Genomic DNA, 18071 nt, shown 5'->3' on the forward strand with positions numbered 1-18071 from the left:
CCCGCCACCACACCTGGCTAATTTTTTGTATTTTTGGTACAGACGGGGTTTCACCGTATTAGCCAGGATGGTCTCGATTCCCTTACCTCGTGATCCGCCCGTCTCGGCTTCCCAAAGTGCTGGAATTACAGGCGTGAGCCACTGTGCCCGGCCAAAACAGGGTTTTTCCAATGATCTTACATTGCCCAGGGACCCTAGCTAAGAACTGTGTTGAGTGGCTGGGCGCGGTGGCTCACGCCTGTAATCCCAGAACTTTGGGAGGCTGAGACGGGCGGATCACGAGGTCAGGGGATCGAGACCATCCTGGCTAACACAGTGAAACCCAGTCTCTACTAAAAAAAATATACAATAAATTAGCCGGGCGTGGTGGCGGGCGCCTGTAGTCCCATCTACTTGGGAGGCTGAGGCAGGAGAATGGCGTGAACCTGGGAGGCGGAGCTTGCAGTGAGCCCAGACGCGCGGCTGCGCTCCAGCCTGGGCGACAGAGCGAGACTCCCTCTCAAAAAAAAAAAAAGAACTGTGTTGGACCCTAGCAGACCACATTTTACCCAAGCACCAAGAATCCACAAATCTGAGCTGTGGGTGTATTCCTGCTCTCCACTTCCTAGCTGGGTGACCTCAAGGAAGTTACTTAACCTCTCTGTGTCTTCATTACCTTATCAGTCTTCATTACCTTATCAGTAAATTAATAATAGTAGCACCTAGGTCACAGGGCTGTTATAAAGACTAAGTGAGTTAATACAAGTAAAGAGCTCAGAGCACCGTCTTGTAAATAGCACTTTATGTGTTAATTATTCCCTCCAATGTTTTTGCAGAAAACAGAGACTTGGAGGGAGGGAGAGGAATGACAAGTCCAACAATAGCAGCTGGACTTAAGGACATTTTGTGTCTGGAATCTTTTGAGATTTCAATGGATTCAGATATCCTCTTTCTAGTCCTTGTGTTGTGAGGTGTGGGATATCCCCTGCCACCTGAGGTGGTGAACTAGATGAACCCTAAGGCCTTCCCCATCCAAACTCAATGTTCAAAGTATGGTCTTCCAACCAGCAGCATCCATATCACCTGGGAATTATTAGAAATGCAAATTTTCATTCCCCCCATCCTGCGAAGAATCAAAAATTCTGGGTCAGGGCCTGGTAATCTGTGGCGTAACAAGACCTCCAGGTAATTGTCTGTATTAGCAGCCTCTCTGTGCTCCCTGATTCCTCCAGAAAAGCACAAAGATTTAATCCAGACAGATATAAATTTCACCTGGGATCATTTATCATTCCACATTCTTCTTTAAGAAATCTGCTACAGAGCCGCAGATGGGTCTTGATGAAAACAAAGGAAAAGCCATAAAGTTTCTACAGGTAAGAAACCCAGGCTACATCTCTCTCTGTGTGCGCTTTTCACAGTCCCAAACCATCTGCCTGCAATGCTTCTGATTTCCCATCACATCACTTCAGGTGTGTTCCTGCTGCTGCCAGCACAGTGATCATGGGAGAGAGGGCAGGCAGTTTTTCCTCTTTCTTATTCTGCAATTTAAAATGAAAAATTTCATAGATAAAAACCATGAAAGATTTGAGAGACAGAGAGTGCATCCATAAAATGTAGGAATTGTCTCTTGTAGCTCCCTGCCTTGCCTCCTCATTGTGTTTTCTTGGCACCTCCACCCCCAGAATGGCCATTTCATACCTCTCTTCCCTCTTGGATCCTCTTACAATCCCCATATCTTCTCCCCATCCCAGCCTCAGATGATTATCTTGCTCTACCCCTCACTGAGAAAAGAGAAACCAGCAGACAGGTACTCCTTCATCTTTTCAAATCCAAAACTACCTGCTACACTCACCGGGTGCCCTTTTTCTCTGCCTCCCCTCCTGGTACCAGAGGATTTGCTCAGTTCCTATCAAAGGTCAGCCCCATCTGTGCTCTGGATCCATCTCATCTCCCAGCTCACAAACACCTCCTCCAGCCGACATCATCAATCTCTCCTCTGCACCTCTATTATCCCCATCAGCATGCAACCCGTGTATCAGGATTTTCTGTCTTTAAAGAAAACCCTGTCTCAGCTCCACAACCTCTCCAGCTACCCACCCCATCTCTCTTTTTCTCCTTTTCAGCACTTGTTGCTAGTGTTGCCTGGAGTGAGTGTTCATCCTGGTTTTGTGGCATTGCAAAAGGAGAGTGAGGTAGAGGTTTCAAGCACAGGTTGGAGCCCGGTTGTCTGGGTCCATCCAACTCTGCAGTGAGCCGAGTCACACTTTCTAACTGTGTGACGTTGAGCAATTTAATTATCCTCTCTGTGCCTGGATTCCTCATCTGTAAAATGGGGATAATGTTAGAATCTACATCATAAGATTGTAATAGGAATTAGATGAGCTAAGACATAAAGCGCTTAGCAACATATTCTTATTTCCTTTTCAACTTACTCTAGATGGATTTTGTCCCCACTATACCTAGATACTGTTCCTGTCAATGCCTCTCATCCCCTCCACATGGCTGAGTCTAATGTTTACACCTCTGTTCTTATCTTGTCTTCACTTCAGCATTCAACACAGATGTCCCCACCACCTCCCTGAAGCTCTTTCTTTTGGTTTCCATGACACTACACTCCCCTGATCTGCTGCTCTCCCCCTCACTCCTGACATCGGCTGGTCTCTCAGCCTCCGTTTCTCTATATGCAGTTGCTGGTGGCAGCTTTTCTCCTCCGCTGCCCCCACGACTCAAAGCCACCAAGCTCTGCAGTCAGGTACAAGGACATACCCTTTCATCCGTTTCCTATATTTGATGATTGACCCTGCCTTTTGCCAAAAGACCTAAGTGTTCAGGAACAGAATATAACAGTATGGGAACAATTATCCTTTAAAGTGGTTGACAGAAGCTTCATAAAGTCTTATGAGGCATGATAGGGTAAGTCATGTAATAGCAAGTACTGTGTGGGAGGGAATTTCTTTTCGCATCCAGAGGAGCCCCAGGCATAAGCCCTTAAAGCTTGAGATAAGTTTTCCAGACAGGTCCTGGTGGAAAGCCCTGAGGCAGGAGAGATTTGAACGAGGGAGGCAAGAAGCTGAGATTTGATTTCACTTCTGCTCATGCAAGGAAACTACCTTCTAGCCTCCTCCTTCTTTCTTCAAATGTTAATGATTTTCTGCAGCCAAGAGAGAAGCAGCCAGATTTGATGGGAAAGTCATGGTGTCATTTTATTGGCCTTAGGCCAGGTGATCCTTGTCTAATGACCTTAATATGGGGTCATGGCAATTTAGCAAAACAAGCCAAGTTTTTAAGCACACCCCCCCCCCCCCCGCCCACCAGGGGCCACCTTCACCTTGGGACCAGCTCTGTGGGTGCTTCCCCATAGAGGGGCTATATATCTCTTGGGTACTTACTCATGTCAGGTCCTTCAGAAGGACAGTTTGCAAGGAATATTAGGGGCAGGCTTGCAAATTGCTGCTGGCTCAGAACCTAGGAACAAGACTGCATTTGTGAGTGGGATGTGTGCAGGGAAAGGGGGAGATCAGGATTCCAGAATTTCCCCTACACGGAGGGATTCCCCCACAGAGCCCTGGGGAGAAAGCCATAATCCTGAGTTACTGTGCCTTTCTGGTCAGCAGCTCTGTGGTGCTGCTGCACTGGGAGTCCCTCCCGCAGGCCAGGCTTTGTCTAAAGGTCTGGACAGAGGAATTCTCTTGGGCAATGACAGTCTCACTCTCCACCAAGAGACTGCTGAGGGGCTTTTGGGACAGTGACGTTAGCAAGCCCAGGAAGACATTTTCCCATGGCCACAGCTTTGTAAGTTGGAGCTAGTTCCCTAAGTTACCCTCAAGAGTGCATTCTATACTGCAGTTGTGCATTTATGATAGGATTATTTTCTACTATTTTCCTTTCCCGTTATAAATGTACAGAATTGTCTGGGCAGGGTGGTTTATACCTATAATCCAAACACTTTGGGAGGCCAAGGCAGGAAGATCACTTCAGCCCAGGAATTCGAGACCAGACTAGGCAACATGGAGAAACCTTGTCTCTACCTCCTGCACCCCACCAAACAAAAAACAAACCAAAAAAATTAGCCTGGCATAGTAGCGGGGATTACGCCTATAGTCGCAGCTACTCAGGAGGCTGACATGGGAGGACTGCTTGACCCCAGGAGACGGAGGTTGCAGTGAGCTGAGATCACACCACTGCACTCCAGCCTGGGTGACAAAGTGAGATCCTGCCTCAAAATAAATAAATGTGCAGAACATCTAAAACATTGGAATCCAACAGACGTCTGGGGCCTTACTGGAAAAGTTAACCATCATTTGTAAATAGTGTTGCTGTAGGATCCTGTACAGAACTTCAAATAACCAACTTAAATGCAAACTTTGGAAAAGAGCCATTGGGTGAAGATCTATGTAGACAGGCTTCATCTGGGTAAGGAGGCAGAGAAGCTGTTCAAAGAGTAATGCTTTACCTGTCTCTTAGGTCTTGGAGTCCACCTAGCTCAGTGAGGAGGCCAGAGGGACATAATACTGAAGTCCTGGCTGGAGGTCATCTTCTCCTTGACACTACTCTCCAACCTTGGAAAGAATGGGGAGGGGGTACACTGGGATTTCTCTCAGAATTCTGTTTCCCAGGCTGGGCGGCAGCAGTGAGATCATGGTTCATTGTAGCCTTGACCTCCCAGACTCCAGCAACCTCCCAACTCAGCCTTCCAGGTAGTTGGGATTACAGGTACTCACCACCAAGCCCGGCTACTTTATTTATTATAGACGGTGTCTCCCTATCTTGTTCAGGTTGGTCTCAAAAACTCCTGGGCTCAAGCAGTCCTCCCACTTCAGCCTCCCAAAGAACTGGAATTACAGGCATGAGCCACCATGACTGGCCCATAGTTCTATCCTTATAAATGACTCTTTTCTTTTTTGTTTTTGCCCTTTTAAAGTCCAACTGTGAGTAGTTTTTACATAGTTATTAATACAATGTGTGTGCTTTTGTGCTCTGCTTTTTCCATGAAAACTTTTTGTGTTAAAACAAAATTTTAAAGCAATTTTACAGTTAAAAGAATCCTTGTGGGCCGGGCACGGTGGCTCAAGCCTGTAATCCCAGGACTTTGGGAGGCCAAGGTGGGTGGATCACAAGAGATGAAGACCATCCTGGCCAACATGGTGAAACCCCATCTCTACTAAAAATACAAAAATTAGTCAGGCGTGGTGGCGCATGCCTATAGTCCCAGCTACTGGGGATGCTGAGGCAGGAGAATCACTTGAACCCGGAAGGCAGAGGTTGCAGTGAGCTGAGATCACACCACTGCACTTCAGCCTGGGCGACAGGGCGAGACTCCTTCTCAAAAAAAAAAAAAAAAAGGAATCTTGCGGCTGGGCGCAGTGGCTCACACCTGTAATTCTAGCACTTTGGTAGGCCGAGGTGGGTGGATCGCTTGAGGTCAGGAGTTCAAGACCAGCCTGGACAACATGGCGAAACCCCGTCTCTACTAAAAATATAAAAATTAGCTGGGCATGGTGGTGGGCGCCTGTAACCCCAGCTACTGAGGAGGCTGAGGCAGGAGAATTACTTGAGCCTGGGAGGCAGAGTTGGCAGTAAGCAGAGATCGTGCCATCGCACTCCAGCCTGGGAGACAGAGTGAGACTCAGTCTCAAAAAAAAAAGAAAAAGAAAAAGAAAAAGAAAAATGGTAATTTCAAAGGATTTGACTTAATATATATTCTTCTAGGACATTCATTGTGCATATTAGCATATTAAAGGCTTTTTAAAATCCTATAGACTTAAAGAAATCTGTTTAATTGTGATTCACCCAATATTATGAAAATGTAATGCCTTTAAAAATAATACTTGTTAATATACATTAGGACACCTTCAAGAAATTAGGCACTGGGGTAATTACAAAAGAACAGAAGCCACAACGAGACAAAAGTATGTGAATGTGGGAGCCCAGGAGCAGCGTCTGGGGCCTTCTCCCACTTTCCAAACTGGATACAGATGCTGGCTGAGCAGATGCCCAGGAACCAAAGGGCAGGCTGGTATTTTTACTTCCCAGGAATGCCCTCCCATATTTGATATCCAAAGTCATCATATTTTTCAGGCCTTCCCTTTCTACAACAATGCCTTCTTGATTAACCTTGCCCCACACTGGCTTTTTTTGTAACTGACCTATGCTCTTTCCTCTCTCATAAAAGTATAGAGAGGATTCATGAGGTGATAGGAATGGGCCACCCCATAGTTCTCAAATGACAGATATTAAATACACATAGGTATTGTTTTGACTGCTGTCTCATTGTTATAATTTTAAGTACTTTACCTTTCAGGGTATTATTCTCATCTTAGTTTATAGATGTTCATTTCATTTGCTGACAACTCCCAGGTGGGTGATGCCAATGTGGATGCAGGAGGCGATGCAGCCCTAGGTTACCTATGCCTCTACAGAGACCACGGATGCGGAAGGCACAAGTAACCAGAATTTGAATTAATTTTTCTGCAGCCACTGGAGCCAAATGTCTAAGACAGGGAATGGAAATGTCAGATGGGGGTAGAATCAGAGTACAATGAAACAATGGCTGGCCAGGACTAAATCCTTAGTACTTCTACTTTTTTTTTTCTTTTTTTACTCTACTGTCCCACTCTCTGGAATCTTTCCCATGAGAGATCCTTTAACAGGCTTGTCTGTCACTCACATATAATACACAAGCCTTTATTAGGGCTGTCTGCCTTTCACATGTTGTTAGTGTGACCAATTCTCTAGAGAGTGAGGAGGCATTTTGACATCACTGTGCCGATCTGATCTGGTTACCTACCAGTTGTTAAGATGTGAGTAGAAATAATCGTGATACTTCAGGGAAGTGGAAGATGAGAGTTGAAAGGTAGGGTGGGGGCATCCCTAGGATAGCACACGTTAATGTAATTAAAGCGGTTAACTGTAGCTGGGTAAGGTTGAAGTGACATTAAACGGGGCCCCGACAGTTTTGTGCCCCTGCAGTAGAAAGCAGTGCCCAGAGTGAGTATACCTACAGGAGAAATTCTTGGACTCTCAGGGGCATTGCTACAAACACTCAGTTACCAGGAGGCATAAGAACAAGCCTTTTGCTTTCTCATGATGTAAATGGAAGTACAACCCTTGATTTAGACTCACCGAAAAAGCAAACACTGGCAAACCTTGAACAAGCCATGCCGTCTTCCAGATCCTTACCTCTCATTTTGTTACTGGTGGAAGGTGTCCAGGTTCTCAGCATCTTGAACAAAGAATTGGACAAAACACACAAACAAAGCAAGGAAAGAATGAAGCAACAAAAGCAGAGAGTTATTGAAGGTGAAAGTATGCTCCACACAGTGGGAGCAGGCCAAGCATAGGGGCGCATGAGCCCTGTTACAGAATTTTCAGGGGCCTAAATACCCTCTACAGGTTTCCATTGGTTACTTGGTGTATGCCCTATGTAAATGAAGAGGATGAAGTAAAGTTTCAAAGTCATTTACTCAGTGTACTCCCTAAGTAAATGGAGAGGATATTTCCTGTTATAGCTGAAGCGTTTCCATTTGACTTAGTTCTAGGAAGTCAGCATGAATGGGCCATATGCTCCCTGTCTCCAGACCCTATTCTCCTGCCTCAAATTTGTCCTCTATAAAAGTCAAAAAAATCCTAATAATATATCCTGAGTTCTCTGAGAGCAGTGAGAAGGGGGAGCAGTGTGACCATTGCTACTTCTCTTTAGGTACATGATAAATCTGTTTTCTCGTATTTCTACATTGATATTTTCTAGTAGACAAATTACTAGGTCAATGAAATGCTTGACTTTTACGGGCTTAGCAAATAAGTACTTATGGTTTCACGAATACTGACCCCAACGTATCGTACTTATCTTAATAAACATGTTGTGTGAAAGTAAATGATGATTTTCCGAGGCAGAAAGTATGTGAACTGCAAGAGAATCTTTTTAATATGGGTAGAGGCTCCTGCTAGCTTCACAATTTTCTACCTTTAAGGCAAATAAAGTTGTAAAGAAGTGAGTTGCAAGATGGTGGCTTTCATTAGCATTCCCCAAAGGTGTCAAACTGTGAAGGAAGTATTCTGTTTATTCGAAAATTCTAGGGGCTCCAGGTGCTGCTCGCTTGGGCTCTCTGGAACTGAGACTGCTCTCTAATCATTGCCTGGGGTAGCTTGTGAGCCACATGTCAACTTTTGAAGAACATGCTTGCTCACTTAAATGAAGAAAAACAAGCTATCTATAATTTATAGCACATATTCACTTGGGTACTAGCTCTTTCTGTGAGAGTTCTTCTGAAAATGCAAACCACTAACCCAGGAAAGTATTTAAGTTATCAGCTTTATGAGAGCATTAAATGGAGAGATGCCTGTTTGCCCAACATCTAAAAGAGCTAGATTGTACTCTTAAAAGAAAAAAAGCAGAGTTTTCTTTTTTAGAATATCTTTTCCTTGTTTGTTTTATAAGAATAATATTGGATTAGTGTGGAAAATTTGGAAAATACAAAAAAGCACAAAGGAAAAAAATCTCTATCAGTCCTAACCTAGAGATAACCACTATTTATATGTCCTTCCAGTCTGTTTTTTCCTCTTTCTCTCTCTCTCTGTCTGTATATATATATGTATTTAATACATAGCAAAATACTGTACATATTATTTTGGAAACTACTTTCTACTTATTGGTCTTATAAGTATTTCTCAAATAAATCTTCTGTAATATGATTTTTTAACAAATGCATAGGATTGTCACTAATGATGAACCTTAATTCACTCACTAAATTCCCTATTGTTGGACATTTAATTGCCTTCAATTATTTGCCACAAATACTACATTTATTTTATTTTATTATTATCATCAAGACACAGTCTCACTTTGTTGCCTCACCTAGAGTGCAGTGGTACCATCATGGCTCACTGCAGTCTCAACTTCCCAGGATCAAGTGATCCTCCCACTTCAGCCTTCCGAGTAGTTGGGACTACAGGTGCATGTCAACATGCCTGACTAAATTTTTTAAATTTTTGTTGAGGCAAGGCCTTCCTATGTTGCCCAAGCTGATCTCAAACCCCTGGGCTCAGGCAATCCTCCCTACTCATCCTCCCAAAGCGTTAGGTTTGCAGGTGTGAGCCACTGCACCCAATCCTATTACATTAATTTTAATCAACACTATAGAAAACCTTGGAAATACATCCTGTTGGTTCTATAGAATGCATTCCTAGAAATAGAATTACTGGATCAAAGTGGGCTGTGCATATCATAAGCCTTCTGATATATGTGGCCAAATTTTTCCCCTCTCCCCACACTAAAATTGGTACCAACTTATGCTCCTACCAACCATTTAGATGCCTTAAAGTATTAATTTTCACTAAAGCCTTTTTCCAGAACCAGCACTAACCCTGCCAACATATTGAAAAAGAAAATGAAAAAATTTTAATTTAACATTCCCATCTTCTTCAATATTTGAGATTTTCTTTCTCGTTTCTTAGCCTCCTTTCTCTTTTTTCCCCACAGCTTAATTAAGGTATAATTGACAAAAATTCTATGTATTTAAGGCATACAATGTGATGATTTGATGTACATATACATTGTGAAATGATTACCACAATCAAGTCAGTTAACACCTATACCACCTCAGTTATTTGTGTGTGTGTGTGCAGTGAAAACACTTAAGATCTGCTGTTAGCAAATTTCAAGTGTACAATAAAATATTACTATTATTATTATTATTATTATTATTATTTTGAGATGGAGTCTTGCTCTCTCTCTCAGGCTGGAGTGCAGTGGTGTGATCTCTGCTCACTGCAACCTCCTCCTCCCAGGTTCAAACAATTCTCCTGTCTCAGCCTCCCAAGTAGCTGGTACTACAGGCGCCCACCACCATGCCTGGCTAATTTTTGTATTTTTACTAGAGACAGGGTTTCACTATATTAGTCAGACTGGTCTCGAGCTCCTGACCTCAGGTGCTCCACCCACCTCGGACTCCCAAAGTGCTGGGATTACAGGCATGAGCCACTGTGCCTGGCCTACAAAACAATATTTTTAACTACAGGCCCCATGCTGTATATTAGATCCTCAGAACTTATTGTTCTTATACATGAAATTTTGTACTCTTTGACTAACACCTCTCCAGTTTCCCTAACCCCCATCCCCTGGCAATCACCATTCATCTCTCTGCTTCAATGAGTATAACTTTTAAAGATTCCATATATAAATGAGATGATATAGTATTTGTCTTTTTGTGTCTGATTTATTTCACTTAGCATAATGACCTCCAGGTTCATCTATGTTACCCAAATGGCAGGATTTCCTGCCTCTCATATGCTGAATAATATTTCATTGTAAATATGAGACACAATTTCTTTGTCAACTCATGTATTGATGGACACAGGTTGTTTCCATACGATGGCTCTTATGAATAATGCTGCAATGAACGTGGGGGTGCAGATATACCTTCTAGACATTGATTACATTTCCTTTGGATAGACACCTAGCAGTGAGATTGATGGATCAAATGGTAGTTCCATTTTTAATTTTTTGAAGAACCTTTGTACTGTTTTCCACAATAACTATACCAATTTACATTCCCACCAGTAGTATACAAATGTTCATTTTTCTCTGCATCATCACCAACTTTTTTTTTTTTTTTTGAGACGGAGTCTTGCTCTGTCACCCAAGCTGGAGTGCAGTGGTGCGATCTCGGCTCACTGCAAGCTCCGCCTTCTGGGTTCACTGCATTCTCCTGCCTCAGCCTCCAGAGTAGCTGGGACTACTAGGCGCCTGCCACTGTGCCCGACTAATTTTTGTTTTTGTAGTAGAGACGGGGTTTCACCATGTTGGCCAGGACGGTCTCGATCTCCTGACCTTGCCTCACCAACATTTTTATCACTTGTCTTTTTGATAAAGGCTATCCTAACAGGTGTGAGGTGATATCTCACTGTGGTTTTGATTTATAGTTCCCTAATGATTAGTGATGTTGACCACCTTTTCATTTGCCTGTTGGCCATTTATGTATCTTCTTTGAAAAAGATGTATATTCAAGTCTTTGCCCATTTTCAAAACTTGGGTTATTTGGTTTCTTGCTATTGAGTAATATGAGTTCCTTATATATTTTGACATTAACTCCTTACCAGATATATGGTTTGCAAATATTTTCTTCTATGGTTTAGGTTGCCTGTTCATTTTGTTGATTGTTTTCTTTGCAGAAGATTTCTAGTTTGAAGTATTCCGTTTATTTAGTTTTGCTTTTTTGCTTGTGTTTTTGGTGTCAAATCCAAAAAGTCATTGCCAAATCCAGCATCAAAGGGAGCTTTTTTCCTGGTAGTTTGAATTTTGAGTCTTATATTTAGTCTTCAATACATTTTGAGTTAATGTTTGTGTGTGGTATAAGATAAAGATCCCATTTCATTCTTTTGCATGTGGATCTCTGGTTTTCCCAATACCATTTATTGCTGCTGCTATTGGATGGAATGTTCTGTCTATGTCTATTAGGTTCATTTGGTCTGTAGAATTATTCAGGCCACTGTTTCTTTATGGATTTTCTGTCTAAATGATCTCTCCATCATTGAAAGTGGGATATTAAAGTCCCCTACTGTTTTGGTTTTGCTGCCTTTTCTCCCTTCAGTTCTGTTAATATTTGCTTTATATATTTAGATGCTCCAAGGTTGGATGCATAGATATATTTATAATTGTTATATCCTCTTGATGAATTAAACCCTTTGTCATTATCTTTGTTATTATCTTTGTCTTTCCCAACAAATTTTGACTGAAAGTCTACTTTGTCTGATATAAGCATAGCCATTGTTCTTCTCTTTTGGTTACCATTTGCATGGAATCTCTTTACATTTCTTCACTTTCATTCTGTGTCCTAAGGGTAAAACGATTTTCTGGTAGACAGCATATTGTAGAATCTTTTAAAAAAAATCCATTCAATCATTCTGTCTTTTGATTGAAAAATGTAATCCATTTACATTTAAAGTAATTATTGATAGGCAAGTACAATCATCCCTAAGTGTCTGTGGGGAATTGGTTCCAGGAACCACCCCCAACCCCAAAATGCCTGATACTAAAATCCACAGATGCTCAAGTTCCTTATATAAAATGGCATAGTATTTGCATATAATTTATGCACATCCCCCATATACTTTAAATCATCTCTAGATTACTTAAAATACCTAATACAATGTACATGCTGTGTAAATAGTTGTTATGCTGTATTGTTATTCTTATTTCCATTGTTATTGCTGTGTTATTTTATTGTTTTCTTCCTAACATATTAATATTTGATGCACAGTTGGTTGAATCCACAGACGTAGAACCCATGAATACTAATGGCTAACTGTACTTATTATTATTTCATTTGGTTAATTGTTTTCTGAGTGGTTTGTAGTTTCTTTCCTTCTGTCTTTCTGTCTTCCTTTGTGATTTGATTACTTTTTTGTAGTGTTATTCTTTGATTCATTTCTCTTTATCTTTTGTCTACTAGAATTTTTTTTGAGTTATTCTGAGGTTTACATAAAACACCTTATAACAGTCTATTTTAAGCTAACAACTTAACTTCACTTGCACATGAAACTCTACAATCTTACCCTCAACACATACATCTTATGATATTAATGTCATACTTTATATTTCTAAAAGTATATACCCATTAAAAAATGATAACTATAGTTGCTGGATGTGGTGGCTCACACCTGTAATCCCAGCACTTTGGGAGGCCAAGGTGGGTGGATCACGAGGTCAGGAGTTTAGGACCAGCCTGGCCAAAATGGTGAAACCTCATCTCTACTAAAAATACAAAACAGCCGTGCCTGCTGGAAGACACCTATAATCCCAGCTACTTGGGAGGCTGAGGCAGAGAATTGCTTGAACCTGGGGAACAGAGGGTGCAGTGAGCCGAAATCGTGCCACTGCACTCCAGCCTGGGCAACAGAGCAAGACTCCATTGCAAAAATAAATAGATAAATAAATAAATAATAGCTATAGTTATATTTAATACTGTTGTCTTTTAACTTTTATACTGCAATATAATGTGATTCCTGTAACACAGTTACAGAATTTGAGTATTCTCAATTTGACTGTATATTTACTTTTTCCAGTGAATTTTATACTTTTATATGCTTTCATATTGTTACTTGGCATTCTTTAATTTCAACTTGAGAAACCTTCTTTAGCATTTCTAATAAGGCAGGTCTAGTAGTAATGAAATCCTTTGGCTTTTGTTTATCTGTAAGTATCTTCATCTGTTCTTCATTTCTGAAGGACAATTTTGTTAGGTTTAGTATTTTGGGTTGACAGTTGTTTTCTTCCAGCATTTTGAATATATCATCCCATTTCTTCCTGGCCTGTAAGGCTTCTGCTGAAAAATCCACCAGTAGCTTCATAAAGTTTCCCTTATATGTGACAAGGCTCTTTTTTCTTGCTGCTTTCAAAATTCTGTCTTTGACTTTGAGTTTGGATTTTATTTTGTTATAATGTGTCTTGGAGTAATATTCCTTGGGGACCCTGCTTAAAATCTTTTGAGCTCTGTAAATTTGGATGTCTATATATATATATATCCTAAGATTTGGGACGTTTTCAACTACTATATTCCCCCCCACCCCACCCTCCCATCCCGAACAGCATCTTGCTTGGTTGCCCATGCTGGAGTACAGGAGTGTAGTGGCATGATCATAGTTCACTACAGCCTCAAACTCCTAGGCTCAAGAGATCCTTCCACCTTAGCCTCTCAAGTAGCTAGGACTACAGGTATTTGTCCCCATGCCCAGCTTATTTTTTATTTTATTTTATTTTATTTATTTATTGAGATGGAGTTTTGCTCTTGTGGCCCAACCAAGGTAAAGTGCAATGGCGCAATCTCAGCTCACCGCACCCTCTGCCACCTGGGTTCAAGCAATTCTCCTGCCTCAGCCTCCCGAGTAGCTGGGGTTACAGGCATGGTCCACCACGCCCGGCTAATTTTGTAATTTTAGTAGAGACAGGGTTTCTCCATGCTGATCAGGCGGGTCTCAAACTCCCGACCTCAGGTGATCTGCCTGCCTTGGCCTCCCAGCATCCAGACAGTTTTTTATTTTTTATAGAAATGTAGTCTGGCTGGCTATGTTGCCCAGGCTGGTCTCAAACTCCTGGCTGCAGGCAATCCTCCCACCTTGGCCTCCCAAAGTGCTGAGATTACAGACATGAGCCACCACGCCTGGCCTATTACATCTTTAAATAGTATGTTTTCCTCTTTCTGTCTTGCTTCTCTTTCTAAGACTCCCATAGTGGATATATTTGATCACTTGATAGTGACCCAAAGGTCTTATGTGCTTTCTTTTTTTTTTTTTTTTGAGATGGAGTCTCGCTCTGTCACCCAGGCTGGAGTGCTGTGGCCGGATCTCAGCTCACTGCAAGCTCCGCCTCCCGGGTTCACGCCATTCTCCTGCCTCAGCCTCCCGGGTAGCTGGGACTACAGGCGCCCGCCACCTCACCCGGCTAGTTTTTTTTTTTGTATTTTTTAGTAGAGACGGGGTTTCACCTGGTTAACCAGGATGGTCTCGATCTCCTGACCTCGTGATCCGCCCGTCTCGGCCTCCCAAAGTGCTGGGATTACAGGTTTGAGCCACCGTGCCCGGCCGTGCTTTCCTTACTATTTTTCATTGTTTTTCTTTTTGTTCCTCTAAATGGCTGATTGCAAATGACCTGTCTTTAAGTTCGTTGATTTTTTTCCTTGCGTGATCAAGTCTGCTGTTGAAGCTCTCTCTCTATCAAATGTTCTGTCACTTCATTCTTCAGCTCCAGGATTTCTGTTCAGTTCTTCTTTATGGTTTTTGTTTCTGTATTAAACTCTTCTTTTTTATTTATCATTTTTCTGATTTTTGTTTAATTGTCTGTGTTCTTTTGCATCTCATTGAGCTTAAGATTATTATTTTACATTTTTGTCAGGCAATTAATAGATTTTCATATTTTGGGTTGGTTGCTGAAATTTTACTAGTTTCTTTGGTGGTGTCATGTTTGCCTGATTCTTCTTAATCTGCATAGACTTGCATTAGTGTTTATGTATTGTAAGGACCAAACATCTGTTTTAGACTTTATAGATTGGTTTTGGCAGGTAAGGACATTTGCCTGTTGGTTCCCTGGGCTGATGGTATTGCCTCCAGGATTGTAGTTAAGCATGGTTGGAGTCGGGTTACATAACTGCTCCTGGGTCTGCAGTGGGGTCCACTGTTGGTGGACCCGTTACCAATGGCTTGGGCAGGTGTGGATCCTGTCTGGAGGAGTCCTAGATTTTGGTCAGTAGGGCTGATACTGAGACAAAGGTCTGCCTCAGGGTCTGCGGGTCTGTGGACAGTGGTCTTGTTATCAGGTATGTGTATTGCTATGGCTCCTGCCAAGTCTCTGGGAGAATCCCTGCTGAGTTAGTAAGCAGGCAGCATTGGCTCTGGTCTGTGGCTAAGAGGGGCTGAAACCAAGTCACAGAGTTCCTTCAGGATCTACAGTTGAGACCAAGGTTTTCAGGCCTACCTCTGCAGACATGGATGGGCATGGCTCCTGCTAAGTTCTTGGGTGGTTAGGACTGCCGAGGCCATAGCCTGAGAAGTGCTGAAGGTAGGTCATAGGGCTGCTTCAGAATCCTCAACTGGACTGAGATTGGCAGGTCTGTCTCCATGGGCACGGACAGTTACGTCTCCCACCAAGTCCCGAGCGAACAGGACTGCTTCACGGGCACAGTGGAGAGGGACTAGCCCTGGGTCATAGGCTGCTTTGCAGTCCACAGATGGGAACAAGATCAATGGGCCTGTTACTTGAGGCACTTGTGTGTGGTGTGTGACTCCTCCTGGGCTCCTTGGCTGATGTTGCTGGTGGCAGGACCAAGACCAAATGGGGTTGTAGCTGAATCCACAGAGGACGAAGCTGTTTCTGGACCTTGTGGTGGGTGCGTCTGCCACCAAGGCATGAGCCTACCTCCTTGGTCTTGGGCTTCACTGGGATGTTGCAACCTCCTGCTTGGATTCCAAAGCTCCCGCAAAGGTACCTGGATCCACCAGCGGTTGCCAAATTAACATTGCTATGGGGGAATATGAGTGGGGATCTTCTATCCCACCATTTTACTGATGTCCCTCTTCTTAGCTGCCTTCCTTTTAATTTACCACCCAACTCTACTCCCAGTAAGGTAACTGATACACTCATTTACCCAGCTATCAATAACTAATGAGTCAAACATCGTACTAAATATTTTAATCAGGAACAAAAACAAAGAAATAACTTCCTTGTTCTAAAGTTTCACTTTATTATCAGGCTAAAGATGAGAGTTATTTGGAGGTGAAGAAAGTCCACCTCTGCAGCGCTTCAGAGCAAGTAAAGCAGGTCATCTGTTCGTGTTGCTCCTGATGCTGACTTTTGCCAAGTCTCCCTTTCATGGAACAACAAGGAAAAACAATTAAGTACTCACAGAATTTTCTTTTTCTACCCAACTTCTCATGAAAATCTTGGCACTTTTTGCTAAATCTCCACATTCCCCAACTCACAATTATGAGTTCAATGGAGTAAATCATGCAGAGAAGACTGAAAAGGAAATGAGAGAGAGGACAGAGGATAGTGGACCTGCACATGCAAAACAAGAAAATAGGCAGCAGGGTGGGCACAGAGGGAGAAGAGACGAGGAAGTGAACTTCAGAGAGAGTTTTGAGGAAATTCTAGGAAGGGAAAAGTTTGGGGGAACTAATAAGAAGGGTGGAAGTTGGTAAGGAGGATCTTTTCAAGAGGAAGTTTTGCTGTGCATTATCTATGTAATGCATTTGATATTTTTCTAAATATTCATTGGTTTCACCTAAACTTTTCTGCTTGGCTGATATTTTGTTTACCGTGACACTGTCAAAACCTAGACCGCAGACATCAGGACTTTATATGGATTATAATAACATTGTATCTCTGGAGTTAGAAAAGTATTTTTTACTTATATATAATAATTAGCAGATTCCTTTGTCTTTTTTCTTTTTTTCTTTTTTCTTTTTTTTTTGAGATGGAGTGTCGCTCTGTCACCCAGGCTGGAGTGCAGTGGCATGATCTCGGCTCACTGCAAGCTCTGCCTCCCAGGTTCATGCCATTCTCCTGTCTCAGCTTCCCCAGTAGCTGGGACTATAGGCATCCACCACCATGCCTGGTTAATTTTTTTTGTTGTTGTATTTTTAGTAGAGATGGGGTTTCACCATGTTAGCCGGGATGGTCTTGATCTCCTGACCTCATGATCCTCCCACTTCGGCCTCCCAAAGTGCCGGGATTACAGGTGTGAGCCACTGTGCCCGGCCAATTAGCAGAGTTTTAAATATGTATTTGTATTTAGTTAATTGTAATTGTTCACATAAAACTACCTAAAATTGTTCACATAAAACCTACCCAAACGTATAATTTAAGGAGTCATTACCCTGAAATGAAAATATGAACTGCTTTCAATGGCCTGAAGGATTTTGGGGGAACAAAATGGGCTGCCATTCAGTTGGGCGGTGTCATGGACATATTTTGATATAGTAGTAGAATATATTCCAAAATCAGGTGAGCTCAGTTTAGCATTTATCAAATGCCTAGGATGAGTCAGGCATGATGTCTGACACTTAGGGAAATAAATGTGATTGATGAATTGATTCAACATGACCAGTAGTTATAATCAAAGGAATAATTTCTTTTTATCTCCGACCTTTTAAAGTGTATGTATTGAAATACATGATGAAACTTCTGAAGCCTCTGATGAAAACCTGGTTTTACCTTCAACTGCCTGATGTTGCCCCAGTCCCTTATTCCCCAAAAGTCTGCTTCACACATGACTCTCACTGCTCAGTTCCCTCTCCCAGTTATTCCTATTGGTGAGGACTCCACATGGTTCTAGGACATCTGCCCTGCTGGAAGGATGTACATTCCTTGCCTCGTAGAAGAGTGGTGACTCTCGCAGCTCTCTGTGTTCCCTCTCTCTGTCTCTGTCTGTCTGTCTCTCTCCTCTCTCTCTCTCTGATCTGTTCTAGATCATATTGAATTTCTCAAGTATGATTTAAATTCTAATCCGTGGTGTCTCCCACCTTACCCCATCAAGAACACATTACAAGCTCTTCAGGTTAAGCTTTGTATTTGTGTGTTAGAGACGGGGAGGAGGATGTTC

General features: G+C 42.3%; 1 protein-coding gene across 4 annotated transcripts in view; it reads left to right on the forward strand.

The window, feature by feature from the left end:
• Window positions 1-18071, forward strand: part of VTCN1 (V-set domain containing T cell activation inhibitor 1) — a 71561-nt gene that overhangs the window by 6291 nt on the left and 47199 nt on the right. The window contains exon 1 of one of the 4 annotated variants that reach the window (XM_011933070.1): window positions 1134-1352. The exons of the other annotated variants lie outside the window; for them this stretch is intronic. The gene's annotated coding sequence lies outside the window, so the exon portion shown is untranslated. Of the gene's footprint in view, window positions 1-1133; window positions 1353-18071 lie in introns of those variants that run through there. 4 annotated transcript variants of the gene reach the window in all.

This window comes from Colobus angolensis, unplaced genomic scaffold (assembly GCF_000951035.1).
Source record: "Colobus angolensis palliatus isolate OR3802 unplaced genomic scaffold, Cang.pa_1.0 Scaffold124, whole genome shotgun sequence".
NCBI lineage: Eukaryota > Metazoa > Chordata > Mammalia > Primates > Cercopithecidae > Colobus > Colobus angolensis.